General features: G+C 39.3%; 1 protein-coding gene and 1 long non-coding RNA gene across 2 annotated transcripts in view; one reads left to right on the top strand and one right to left on the bottom strand.

The window, feature by feature from the left end:
* Positions 1-12409, bottom strand: part of LOC306801925 — a 446558-nt gene that overhangs the window by 138363 nt on the left and 295786 nt on the right. The gene's annotated exons all lie outside the window — the stretch shown is intronic.
* Positions 548-12409, top strand: part of GUCY1A1 (guanylate cyclase 1 soluble subunit alpha 1) — a 34444-nt gene continuing 22582 nt past the window's right edge. Inside the window, exon 1 of the mRNA XM_079306665.1 lies at positions 548-669. The gene's annotated coding sequence lies outside the window, so the exon portion shown is untranslated. The remainder of the gene's footprint in view (positions 670-12409) is intronic.

Below are 12409 nucleotides of genomic sequence, written 5' to 3'. Positions count from 1 at the left end.
AAACAAAACAAAACAAAAAAAACCAAAAAACAAAAAACCATATTGCATGGAATATCACTAGCAACAAGTAAATATAAGCCGTGGTAGAGAAAACGCGAGTAAAACCAATACGGCAGCACACGTTTTCAAAAAGAAGGGTCTGTGGAAAGATATTGGCGTGCAAGAAACGTCAGTAACCACAGCGCCTTGCCCCCCATGACACAGGTTCCTACTCGCGCGGAAGCCGCAGACAGAAGCGCCCGAGTGCGCTGACATTTCTGGAGAGCCAAACCCGTGGGGCCGCAAGGCGAGGGGGCACTGGCACTGGGGCGCGGGTAGCCCCGCTCGGAGACCCCGCCGCTCCCTGCACAGCTGCCGCTCCGCTCCTCACCGGCGGCGGCCGGAGGGACGGACACGGCTCTGCTCGACTCGGCTCTGCCCGGCTCAGCTCTGTTCTGCTCGGCCCGGCTCTGCCCGGTCCGGCCCGGCCCGACGGGGCCATCGCACCGCCCCCGGCCGCCGCCCCCGCCCCGCCGCCGCCCTGATTGGGCCCGCGGGGAGGCCCCTCCCGCCGGGCCCCGCTGCCGCCGCGCCCGCTCCCCAAATACACCTTGGCGGCGCCGGGGAGCGGCAGCGGCTCCTGCCCAGAGCCCCTCGGCGGGGCTGCGGCCGCGGGCACCCCGCGCCATGGTGAGTGACGGAGGCAGGGAGGGAGCGGGCAAGCGGCGCCCGGGACGCGGAGAGGGGCGGCGGGCACCCTGGACAGCGCTGGCACGGGGGCCGGGGCCGGGGCCGGGGCCGGGGCCGGGGCCGGGGCCGGGGCCGGGGCTCGCTCCGGGGCTCGCTCCGGCCGGGCGGTGCTCGGTGCTGAGCCCCGGCAGCGGGTGGGGGCGCGGGGAGCCCTCGCCCTCAGCGCGCCGAGCCCCTGTGCGCTGTGCCCCCCGGGCAGATGCGGGCGTGAGCGAAACGGGCAGCGCCTGGGGGCTGGAGGCGCCTGGGGAGCCACTGAGGGCGGCGGACACGAGGGGTACCCCGGCGGCCTTTGTGCATTGCGAGGCTTTCTAAGAATTCGCGAGCTGCTGATGCTCGTCAGGCTAATTAGACCCATCCAGACTGGTGTTACTGCGTTATGCCTAGGTACGGTTTCTTATCCAGTTTTCAGAGCAATTTATATCATTCCACCTCATGAATTAGTCGCAAACCTGATATTTCATCGCATGCTTGGTTTTCAAACAATAACTTCATCTCTGCATCTGCTATTCCAATTACTTCTTTGTCCTAGAAAGAATAAATGAACCCCCAAATTGTGTTGCATTCATGATGATTAGCAGTTTTTCAGTCAATTTTTTCCCTCTTCTTTCCATTTTTTCGAGACTTGAGGCTTGTAATCTCTTTTCTGAGTGAATAGGTTTGTTTCTGTGCTAAAGCCAGTGAATATAACTAGCCTATGTTTAGTATTCCCTTTATAAAATCATTGCTATCTATAATTATGAGACACTTGAAAAGTTTTTCTCTCATATATAAAGGAGTGCTTTTATTCATCTTTTATACACCTTTTGTGCATCTTATGTCCTGTCTCAAGCTTCATCTAATGCTGCTTCTAAAATGGCTCTATTTTCAGAGCTGGTCACTTACTCTGCGGATGTAGTAAGATGGCTTTCTAAGTTCGAAGGGTGATTTAACCAGGAAAAAGTCGTAAGCAAGGATGCAATGTATCTGCAGTGCTGTATTTGGGCTTTTCACTTCCAGTGGACTACAGGCTGCACTGTGCTGCTGTAGGTTGGTCTAAAGAGAGATGGACAGACATTTGCAATTTGGAATACTAGTAGGAAAACCAAAAACTTTCTTCACTCAGATTTTCCATTAAGTCTGAGGCTACAGAAAAATGTAACAGAGGAGATTTTCATAACAAGTGTAAGAGTTTAATTATATTCGTATGAATAGAACAGTGTTTTGCTTATTGCTAAGTAGTCTAATATTAGATTTTTTCCGAAGATAAAACTCCCTATGGAGCCACTTTAGATTGATATGATTTGTTTCCAAACTACAAAAAAATAAGTGAACATACACTTTAAATCACATAAACAGGTCTACTACTTTTCTAGGGTCAGGAACAAAAGGTAGTGACAGCCTGTACTGGGAAGAGGTTCCTGTAACAGACTATTTTACAGAATTAATCAGAGAAGATAAGCAATTCAGGCATCCAGAGAATATGTACAAATGTGTTAAAAATGTTATCTTTGTAGGGAAGAGAATTGTAGAGAAGTTTCTTGCTTTGATTATGTTGCTCTGGGGTGCTACATATGGCCATACATTCTGATGACTGTTCTCTTTGCTTTGCCAGTAGCAAGAACCTTAAATGAACCAGCTGATTGCAAAGGAAGCATGAGGAGTACTGTAGCAGTGGTACAAAAACTGTGCTCCCATTCTCAAAAATAAAAAAAAGGCATTTGCTGAAATCATGCTGATCCAAAGCAGGCAAGAAAAGTATCGAAGGAGAGAGAAGGATAGCACACATTGAGATTTCCTGGTTATACTTCTTTTTTTCTGTGGAAATATGTAGCTTGCTACTATATTGAGTCATGACAATGCAAGATCATTGGAGGAGAAGGTAAGGAATTTCGTTCTACAGTGTTTTTTTTTTTTTTACTGTTTTTGACCAATAAAATTTCTGACCAGGGTCTCAACTGTCCTTTCTTTCACTGGTTCACTTGCTGAGTACTCAAATTAATCAAATTTTTGATGAAATGCTAAAAATGAGAAGTCAGGGTCCATGAAATTTAAGTACTTGAGTATATTTGTCTTTTTCAGATTAATGCTATCTTTAAAAAAAATCTGTTCTTAGCCTTCTATGACAGTCTTTTCAAAACAGATCCCATAGTGAAATCAAAGCATAAGTAAGAATTGATAAAAAAACTAATATGCCAAATATCAGTAGCAGTCAAAACCTGGTTATGTCATACCTTAAAAGATAAAATATCAGTGCTATTATAGATATGAATACCATCTGTTTAAAATTCTAAAAAAACCCCAAGACTCAAGTAATCCAAGAAGCCAAGATAGAGTTTATAGCAAACACAGCTATTTTCCTTTTAACTGGAAAGAGTTTTAACAAAAAATACTGTAAGTCATATTGTACTTTAAAAAAAAAATCTCCAAAAACTATAAATCAAGCACCTCAGAAGTCTAAGCAAGCATATGCTATGTTCTAAATTACTGGCAAGGAAATATGTATAAGGAGGTACTGGCTGTATTTTCTATCTACTTTGTAGACTAGCAGCAGGTTTTAATTTTTCTTTATAAAAGCTTAATCACTTAAGAAAAGTTCTGTACAGGCAAAAAGAAATCTTATTTAAAAAAAAAATTGGAAACTATAGGACATTTGAAGTATTTTGTTTTAATGTTATTTGAAATTGCTACATTTTTAGATTGCACATTTTATTAACAGGAAATGAAATTTGGGCCATTGGAGAGCTGCCATTAGAATTTCTTTGCTGGGATTCCTTGCACATTTTGTGCTATTTACTATTAGAGACCTTTATTGTCTATGTGTCTTTTAAAACGTACTACATTTATGTAGATATTTGCCATTTCAATTAAGATTTTTAGCATTGGAAATTAAATTAGGGCCAAATCTCATATTTGACATTGCTTTGAATATTCTTTCTAGCATGTCCTCACCATTTGAGATATGGCTGTATGATGTTTGTATATTGTATGGCTGTATGTACAATGTATATTCAGCATGTCTTGCATGAATAGTTGTATGACAAGTAGAGATTCCAGTTTATCATTAAACATACTATACTTTTAAGTCAGTTTAAGGGCATCGGTTTTTGTTCAACAAAGCAAAACTGTTTGGGGCAGAATGTTAGTATCTATTTAATTTTAAAATTACAGTAGGACTTATGTATGTGGTTGTGTTGACTGGGGCTACTAGCTATGGTATAAACAACAAACTAACTTTTTCTAATAAAGGCAGCAAAATTTGCTAGAAACAGCAGATTTTTCGTAAGGTTCTTGTTTATAGATTCACATGCTTTGAGACAATTAAAAAAAAAACATGTTAATGTCTATAATTATGGTACTTGTGGTACTTGTGCCATAAGTACTGAGTGCAGCTCATTTGGTAATATACTGTTCTTCCACTTTTTTTGGCTATCCTACTCGGGTGATGGCAGTTGTAGGTCAGTGCTGGGAAGTGGCTCACCACACAGGATATTTGTTTTTGTAGATGTGGTGTTTAGAGCAAGCTGACATCTACACCCTTTTTTGTAGGAGTGCATGTTTCACTGCTCTCAGTTTTTCTGCTGCTTCATGACCTAAGCCAGAGCAAATACGAACCCTACAGATTAATTTTACCTCACCACTTAGAGGCCTCACCACGTCCTGTTTATTGATTCAGACCCCAAGCACCTCCAAGAGCTTCAGGGCCTCCACAGGCCTTCAGTCTTAAGGAGAATCCCACCCTATCAGAGCATAGTATTTTGTGATATTCACTTCCACTCGTTTTTCATTCATGTTTCCTATTACAGGAGTTTCATTAAGTGGAGTAGATGCCTTTGCTAAGACTATTACTGCTTTCAGATTTAATTGAGATTTAGTTGTATTTTAATTGATATTCTCCTTTGATTCAAATGCCCCTTTCCACAGTTCAGACCTTCACTGCTACTTTTAAGCTCTCTCCCTGCTACTTGAACTTGGCAGTATTGTGGTACACATTATTTTTTTATTTTACTGCTCTTTAAATTAGCTCCTTTGTATTACTCAAAGTCAATTTGTGAATTGATTTTCTTCTTGCCTATCCACTATTTTCACTCAAAGCTGTTCCAAGAGAATGGTGCACTGCTATAGCAGAAGCATTCAAACAAAACTCCTTGTGCAAGTCAGCCCCAGGAGGGTAATTCCTTACAAAGGAGCACACTAAGCCCAGATGATAACCAAGCTGTGATGTGTTACTTCTGAGAGGGTATTTCTTTCCTGAGATCCCTGTCTTTCCTTCCTGTGCATGTGTATCTGTCTGTGAACAGAATGCTATGCTGTCCTTGGCTTGTGTGACAAGGCCACTTTTTCCCTCTAAGGGAATGGCAGAAACACCTGGAGACCTACACCCCTTGGGGGGCTGTGGGGCACGGAGCTTTCTGGAGCCCTCCCTCGGGATGGTTTGGCCATGCCTTGTGCTTCACGCATGGCTATGCCCATTGATTGTTTCAACTAAGGCCATATAGAAAATAGGTCAGCCATGCAGTGACTCAGGAAGAGAGCTTTAATTGTGTGGTTGTAATCTAGAAACAAGATGTATCATCTTGGTGGAGACTGGAACCACTTCCAAAGATGTTATCAAGCATCATGGAATCGAGCCCTTTGACAGCTATTTGTATTAGAGAGCTGCAGGGAATACCCTGTGCAAGTCATCCAATTGACTCCCTGTGAATAAAGTTTAAATTTCTTGTTAGAAGGCAGCATGCTAAAATTCTTTTATTATTATCCCCTCCACAAATGGAAATGGAAAGAAACATACATTTAGGAAGTGAATCTGTTCCTCAGCCCAGTTCTGAGTTATTCAGAACAAAGATATATCATGCTTTTGGGGAAAATGTGTTTTGTGGGAATCCTCCTAGTGCAATTCTAGAATGTCACTGTTTCCAGAGAGTGCAGTAAAACTTATGGTTTCTGTGGTGCCACATACAGTAGTTGCTGCTAAACTCCACTTTTAATGAATAATAGCACAGAACCAAGTTTCTCAATAGTGTATTAGAAGTGTGTTGTACAGTGATGACTGCTTTTCTGATGCTGACTAAGGTAAATGTGTGTTTAATTTCGTTTTAACCTTGCATTTCACTTGGCACTTGATACAGATGAAGACTGACAAAAATTGTTCAGGGAAAGCTGATTACCCTCCTCGGCAAATACAGAAACTCTTCACACACAAAAGAGCATTAGTAAAAGCCTGAATAAAGCAGAGGAACACCTCAGCAATATTTCTAGCTTGTTATTGGGAAAAGTTGGGATATTGTGTTGGGTCATAATGATTTCTATGATTTGAAAACACAAGACAATATACACAGGTGCTGCTTTCTGGTTAATAGGGAGGTGTACTTGCTTACACGAATCGCTGTGTTTTTCCCTAGCCCTGACTGCAGGTATCCAGGAGCCTAAAATACTCACTGCAGTTCCTGTTTTAAATAGAACTGCTAAAAATGGCAAAATTTCCATGTCTTTGGAGAAAGCATGTATCAATCTAACTTTAAATTTCCTTTTTTGTTGTTTTTGCCAAAATTGTCTTCATAGTTGTCTCTTTGCACTGGCAAGCTAAAAATGTAAAACTATTTGCCTTCTTCATGAGAAATCTTTGGTGGACTGATAAATTTTTGAAATCTTAGTGAAAATAGAGCTGTTAGAGCATAGAGCTCACAAGGCATTTTTAAAGGTAGGATTTTATAATTCCCCAGTGGGAAGAATGGTATGGAGAGAGTCTTGTGGCTTAAGTGAATTAGCAAGGCTTTTGGTCAATGGGGAACTGATTTTTTTTCTCAAAAACTTCAGAAAATCATGACAAATAATTAATTATTTAATAACAATTAATTATAGATTGAATTAAATGCTTATTTTGGTACAGTTAAAGGTTCCCAAACAAGTTGCATTATATTAAAAAACAGCCAAGGGGAAATGCATTTCTGTTAAAGAATTACGAAACCTTCAGAAATAACAGAATGACATTAAACCCGCTGTGCATTAGTTATGAAGATTTAGTGTGATGATACCTTCCTTGTTTTGCTTGTATATTTAACACCTGTACGTTTTTATTAATCCTATCTGCAAAATCTGTTAGAATTTTACTGTGTAAAGTGTTTTCATCCCATTGTTGCTTTTCAAATCTGGCTGCCAATTTTTATAAGGTCAAACATGACTTTTCTAAATTACTCAGATCTGCTAAACTGCCTAACAAACTTGTGCAATCTCTTAACTTGTGCTAAAACATCTGGATTCACTCTTAACTTGTCTGCAGTCTTTCTTTTGTGATCTCCAGCATACCTATTTCCCCACTTATAAAGAGGCATTGTTATGCTCCTTTCGTATCCCATTTTTCTATCTTAGCCATTCAAAGGGCAAACCCTTCTGGTCAGACATCATCTTTTGCTGTGTATTTCTGTATGGCCCTGCTCTTAGTTAGAGCCTTCTGGGTTAAAATAAGCAAGTAATAGGCCTACCAATCACAAGAGAGAGAGAGAGCAGAAGGCAGGGTATCAGTGGCACTATTTCTCTGCCAAGCAACTGGCCCAAGGATGAACTCACAGAAGGCTGAATACCAGTATTTAAGTGTAAACAAAACTTTTGTGTTGTGATCTTTCTGACTAAATAGTGAGACCTTCATGAATGTTAGAAGATAATGAAATGTTTCCTTTTGCAGACAAAAACATTTGGTTGTGTGGTGGCAATGAAATAACAGAGACCAGTCTTCATCTCAAGTTAGGCACAGTTTGCAAAACCTTTTGATGTGCTCACGAGGCAGAAACCACATTTGTAGTGTGACTCTGAAAATCTGCTACTGATCTGAAAATTAGTATCAGCTTCGATCAGGTTCACACTTAGCCCTATATGTCACATGCTCCAGATCTGTGGGAGAGACAGCATGATTGTCAACTATATGTGGAAAAAGTCATTGACCATAACAGTAGTAAATTTTAGAACCAACAGAGGCATGGCTAAGTCACAGTTTGAAGTGTGCAGCTATAGCATGCATGAGATAGAGGTGAGCATCACGTCACTGACGCTTCTCGTAGCAGAATAGAGACTGGCACTCAGAAATGCCAGTAAAAACCGGCTTTAATGGTTGCTTAATATATGAAATGTGATTTCATGATATCTTTCTTTGAGTTTCTCTTTGAAAATTATTTGCAGTTCTAAGTAGTAATAAGTCCTAAGCAAAAATTGGGTCAGACGATAGAGGGAAATTAAAAGGAAAAAGTATCTTTTCAAATAGGCTTTGAAGCAGTGAAGATCAAGGACTACTGATAATTTACAGAGTTATGATTTACCCATAGCAAAAACTAAAACAGAATGTCTGTCCCTGCCTGTGTTGTGGGCAGAATTTTGTTAGCAGTAAATTTATATATGGTGAAATAAGGTAATAAACTGAAATAAGAAAGTGGTAGTGGCAGAAAAGTATCTAATGGGGTGAACGTGTTAAAAAAGAAATATTTTATTGTCATTGTTGTAAGTTGCTATATGGTAAATGGCTGATCTATTTAATGCTGGAATAAATACGCCAAAAATGCAGTTATATAACAAATACTCAGTATTTACTTTTCCGACTGTTACACTACAGTAATGGAAAACACTCGTAATCTTTAGTAAAATATGAATAAATGCATTCTGATCTTTAAACTTAGGCTTGGCACTCTGTCTTCTAGCAAAGAAGCTGCATTACTTAGGAATGCAATCCTAATGTCAATTTGCCATAGTATGGGCATTGTGAGATTTAGATGCCGTTATAAATAGTTGAAAACCTAGAGCAAAGGTTATGCTGCAGAGATACTTGTGATACTGTGAGAACTTAACTTCTCCATTGTCACAAGATACTTGTAAAGTTAATGCTTGTGTCTTGTTAAAGCTTGTCAGGTACAAGTATTTAAAATAAATGTTTTGTATTTTCCACATCAACTAAAGTGTATGCAGAAATGACAATTATATTTGACCCCATATAAGGGAAGACTATACACAGTGCAGCAGACTTTCTTTCCTCCCTGTGTTATTTTTACCTGTTGAGAGTGCACTCTTCAAGATTCATGGTGCTTCAAAATGCTCTGGAAAGCCAAAAATGTTGTCTTCATCTTGGCAGGAAATTCCTTGTGAAGGAGATACTACCTTTCTTTATCCTTAAACTTAGGTCTCTGGTTTACATCCTTTGAGAAATCATGCAACTCATTCCTTCCCTCTGCCCCAGCTATTTACATGGCTTCTCAGCCTTGACTCCCTCAGAAAATGGGGAACTTGCTGTGTAGCATCCTCTTTCTGTGCATGTAAACAAGTACAGAGGTGGAACTTACTATTTATTACATGACTTCTTTTTTCAAGGTTCCAGTGAACAATTATTTTAACTGTCTAGTTGAAGGAGCATATCTCTTCAACATAATATTCAAATAACATTCAAAACCTATTTGAAGTACCTCTCTGAGTACATAAGCACTTGCTATGACCAGAATTTGATTTTGGTTCATTTTTAGGTTTTCTGCCACAGTTCACTGGTCAGTTGCTCTGCTCTTTCACCTCTGAAACAGCTGAACTGTGTTCTTTGCTACCTGGAGCTGCATAGCAAGTTGGAGACATCTTCTTATATGGTCCTTTTTTTGAAATGAATGTAGTTTCTTAATATAATGAAAGAAAACAGGTGCTCAGGTGTGAATTTCCATTTTAAAGATCTAAAAACCAGCACGTACAGAATGGTTATTCATTAACATTTTGGTGGGAAGTTGTACTTGAAGGACCTTTGGTGTGGTGCAGCCCCTACACTTCAATTGAGCCTGGGTCTCTGGGTAGCTGAAGTGTTGAAACAAAGATGTTTATTAATAACATTTGATTTTAGTTTGGATTCTCAACAAAGTAAATCTGAGATGACTCTGTTGCTACTTTTCTTTGGCTGTTGCCCCTGTTTGGAAACTCCTCCAGACCAAGATTCTCAGCTATGTTCTGTGCTCATTTTGCCTGAGGACTGAAGCCCAAAGCCTCCCAGCACTGAATCATAAATTGCCACACCGTGCACTAAGAACTGTATGCCTGTACAGTTCCTTACCTTCTGTGGTGGCAGTGGGAGGAAGGCCTGCTTGTGGTTATTAGTGACTGCTGACACCAGTGCATTTCCCTGCTGCCTCAATGGAATGCAGGTCAGGCCCTTGAAGGAAGCCAGGTAAGTAATATTTCCATCCTGGGATCTCATATATATAGCACTAACTGGTGTTTCAGGGGGCCTGATGGAGAGAGAAAAGAGGTTCCTTATAGAAATAAGAAATGAAATATCTTATAAAAAGAAAATGTATAGTTATGAAATGAAACCTTTAATCAGTAACAATGGACTTTGTTACAAATCAATGCCATTTAAAACAAAACACTGGAAAATAACATAGGCAGTTTAGGAAGTTTTAACTTTATTAACACAGGGCAGCTTCATTAAACGATGCTGCAAAACAAGGTATGTAATTTCCAGCCCCCCAATAGATGCTACTGTGGCAACCCAGTGAAACTGGAAATTGAATTTTGATGGCCAAATTGAGGTAATAAACATGTATCCTTTCTTAATTGTGCAACAGAGAGTAATATATAACCAGGAGAGTTGGTTGAAACACAGAAACAACAAACAAAATTTCTCCTAAAATCTAAAATACTGCTGTAAAGCTCCATGAAATTAGCATGTCTACATATTCTATAGGCTATATGAACCTACCAAACTTCAGTGGATTTGTAGTAGAGTGAAAGCACTTTATCAATAAGAGAACTGTCCATTCCATTACAAATAGTTTTGCTTTATTGCCTATGTTTTCCTAATTTCTTATGATTTTTTTAATCCACATGTTCTTCTATTCTTATCTCTGTTCTTTCCTCCTTGATACTTTATTCTGCTTGTATCTCCCTTTGTTTTATCTTTCACATAATAAAGAACAGGACATACTGCAAAATAAATTTTAAAAATGTAGAAAAACTGCAGTCTTAGAAATGGAGACAAACTCTGATTTTTCAGACTTTGGTAAGAATACTATGATGTTAACATCATTGCAGCCAGTGCAGTTATACAGGTTGTGAGGTGAAGAAGTGTGGGTGATTCTAGGTTCCCTGCCTAGAATAACACTGGGAAGGTTACTCTGTGGTTCATGTAATGCACAATGTCTACATTTACCCAATGAAAGACCCAAGGATGTTGCGCAAAAAAAATCACAAAAAACCAGCAGAAGAATTATGGTTAAAATACATTTAATTTGCCTTAATAATTAAATCCTGAATTTGTACCTCAAATTAGAGGCTGGTGATTGATACATCTGATCAAAGTTTCTGCACTGTTCTTTGTTAACCTTTTCTTGGATTTCTGTTCTTCAGTATCTCTTAATCTGTTTAATCTCTATTTGTCTGAAACACCTGCCACAGAAATTGGTGATTTTCAGTGGAATTTGCAATCATTGCAAGCTAAGCATCTATTTCTGTGCTGGCCCAAACTGAAACAGAGTTTCACAAAACTGGATGATATTATTTTTGTTCTATTGAATGCTCAACTTTTGATATTGTTACAAGAGGCTGCAAGTCAACAGCCAATGTACTTGAATCTGTATAATGCATATGCTAAATCTTTCTAAATGTATCTGTTCTAACTGGAGGACCAGCACTGACCAAGGGTTCTACTATTTGATATATTTTAGCTGTAGGGATGTATATTTTTCTTATTTATCACTAGTGAGTCTTTGGAAGTGTGCATTATAAATCATTTATTTTCCTTGGTGTCATGATCAATACATCAATGATCCTCTGATTTTCACTGCATCTATTATTAAAACAAAAAAAACTACATTTTAATGACTTGAAGTTATTTTATAAAAGAGCTCACATTTTTATGTCTCAATAGCCTGCTATGATTTAGATATGTCAAAGCTGAATCTTCCATAAATATTTTCAGCTTACTTTTCCACAGGGCCACATTTTCCCCTTGTTCATTACCTCAAACTGCAACCAGGGCCAAGGGGAAGTTATTACAGAATATGTGGTGAACGTGGCAGTTATCTCTGCGTTAATTTTGCATTCCTTCTCCCTGATGCTCTCATTTGCATGTGCTGACTTTCCCTGTGCAAAAGTAATCTGAAAAACACTATGTGCAATTTGATTTCTTTCACATGCTTAAAAGAAAAGTTGAATAAATGGAACGGAAGGATTTGAAAGATCAGTAGCTGTGATAACTTCAGCAATTGCATTGGAGACAATAACAAGCATCATAGATTGAACATTCAACAGGAAGTCAAAATCTTCTGGACTTAATATTTCACTTTGTTACACGTGTGGTATACACTAACAACAGGCAAATGTTAGTGATTAAGTGCTTATTTGTTGTGATTAACAAGATTAATTTCTTTTAATACCACATGTGCAAGCTCAGTATTTCACAAAAGCTCTCATCTTTACATAGCTTCATCATTTTAGTGAAAAAAGATGCTTTAAATCCATATCTGCTGTATTTTGCAGAAGAGTATTAGAAAGCACCTAAACAAGATATTGAAAGTGGTATTGTAGTGTATTCCTAGAGCATTCAGTCTTTCTGGATGTGTTAGTTGTCTCTTCAAAGGTAAGATGCACTGCTTTTGTGTACTCAAATATTTTTTAGAGGAGCAGATTTTGAAAGAGGTGGGCTATGAATAACTGTATGTGCCTGTACCATTGTGTGCAAAATGGCAGG

The sequence above is a fragment of the Erithacus rubecula genome (genome assembly GCF_903797595.1).
Source record: "Erithacus rubecula genome assembly, chromosome: 5".
NCBI lineage: Eukaryota > Metazoa > Chordata > Aves > Passeriformes > Muscicapidae > Erithacus > Erithacus rubecula.
The sequence above is the reverse complement of the archived record's forward strand: the minus strand, read 5'-3'. Positions and strand labels throughout refer to the sequence as shown.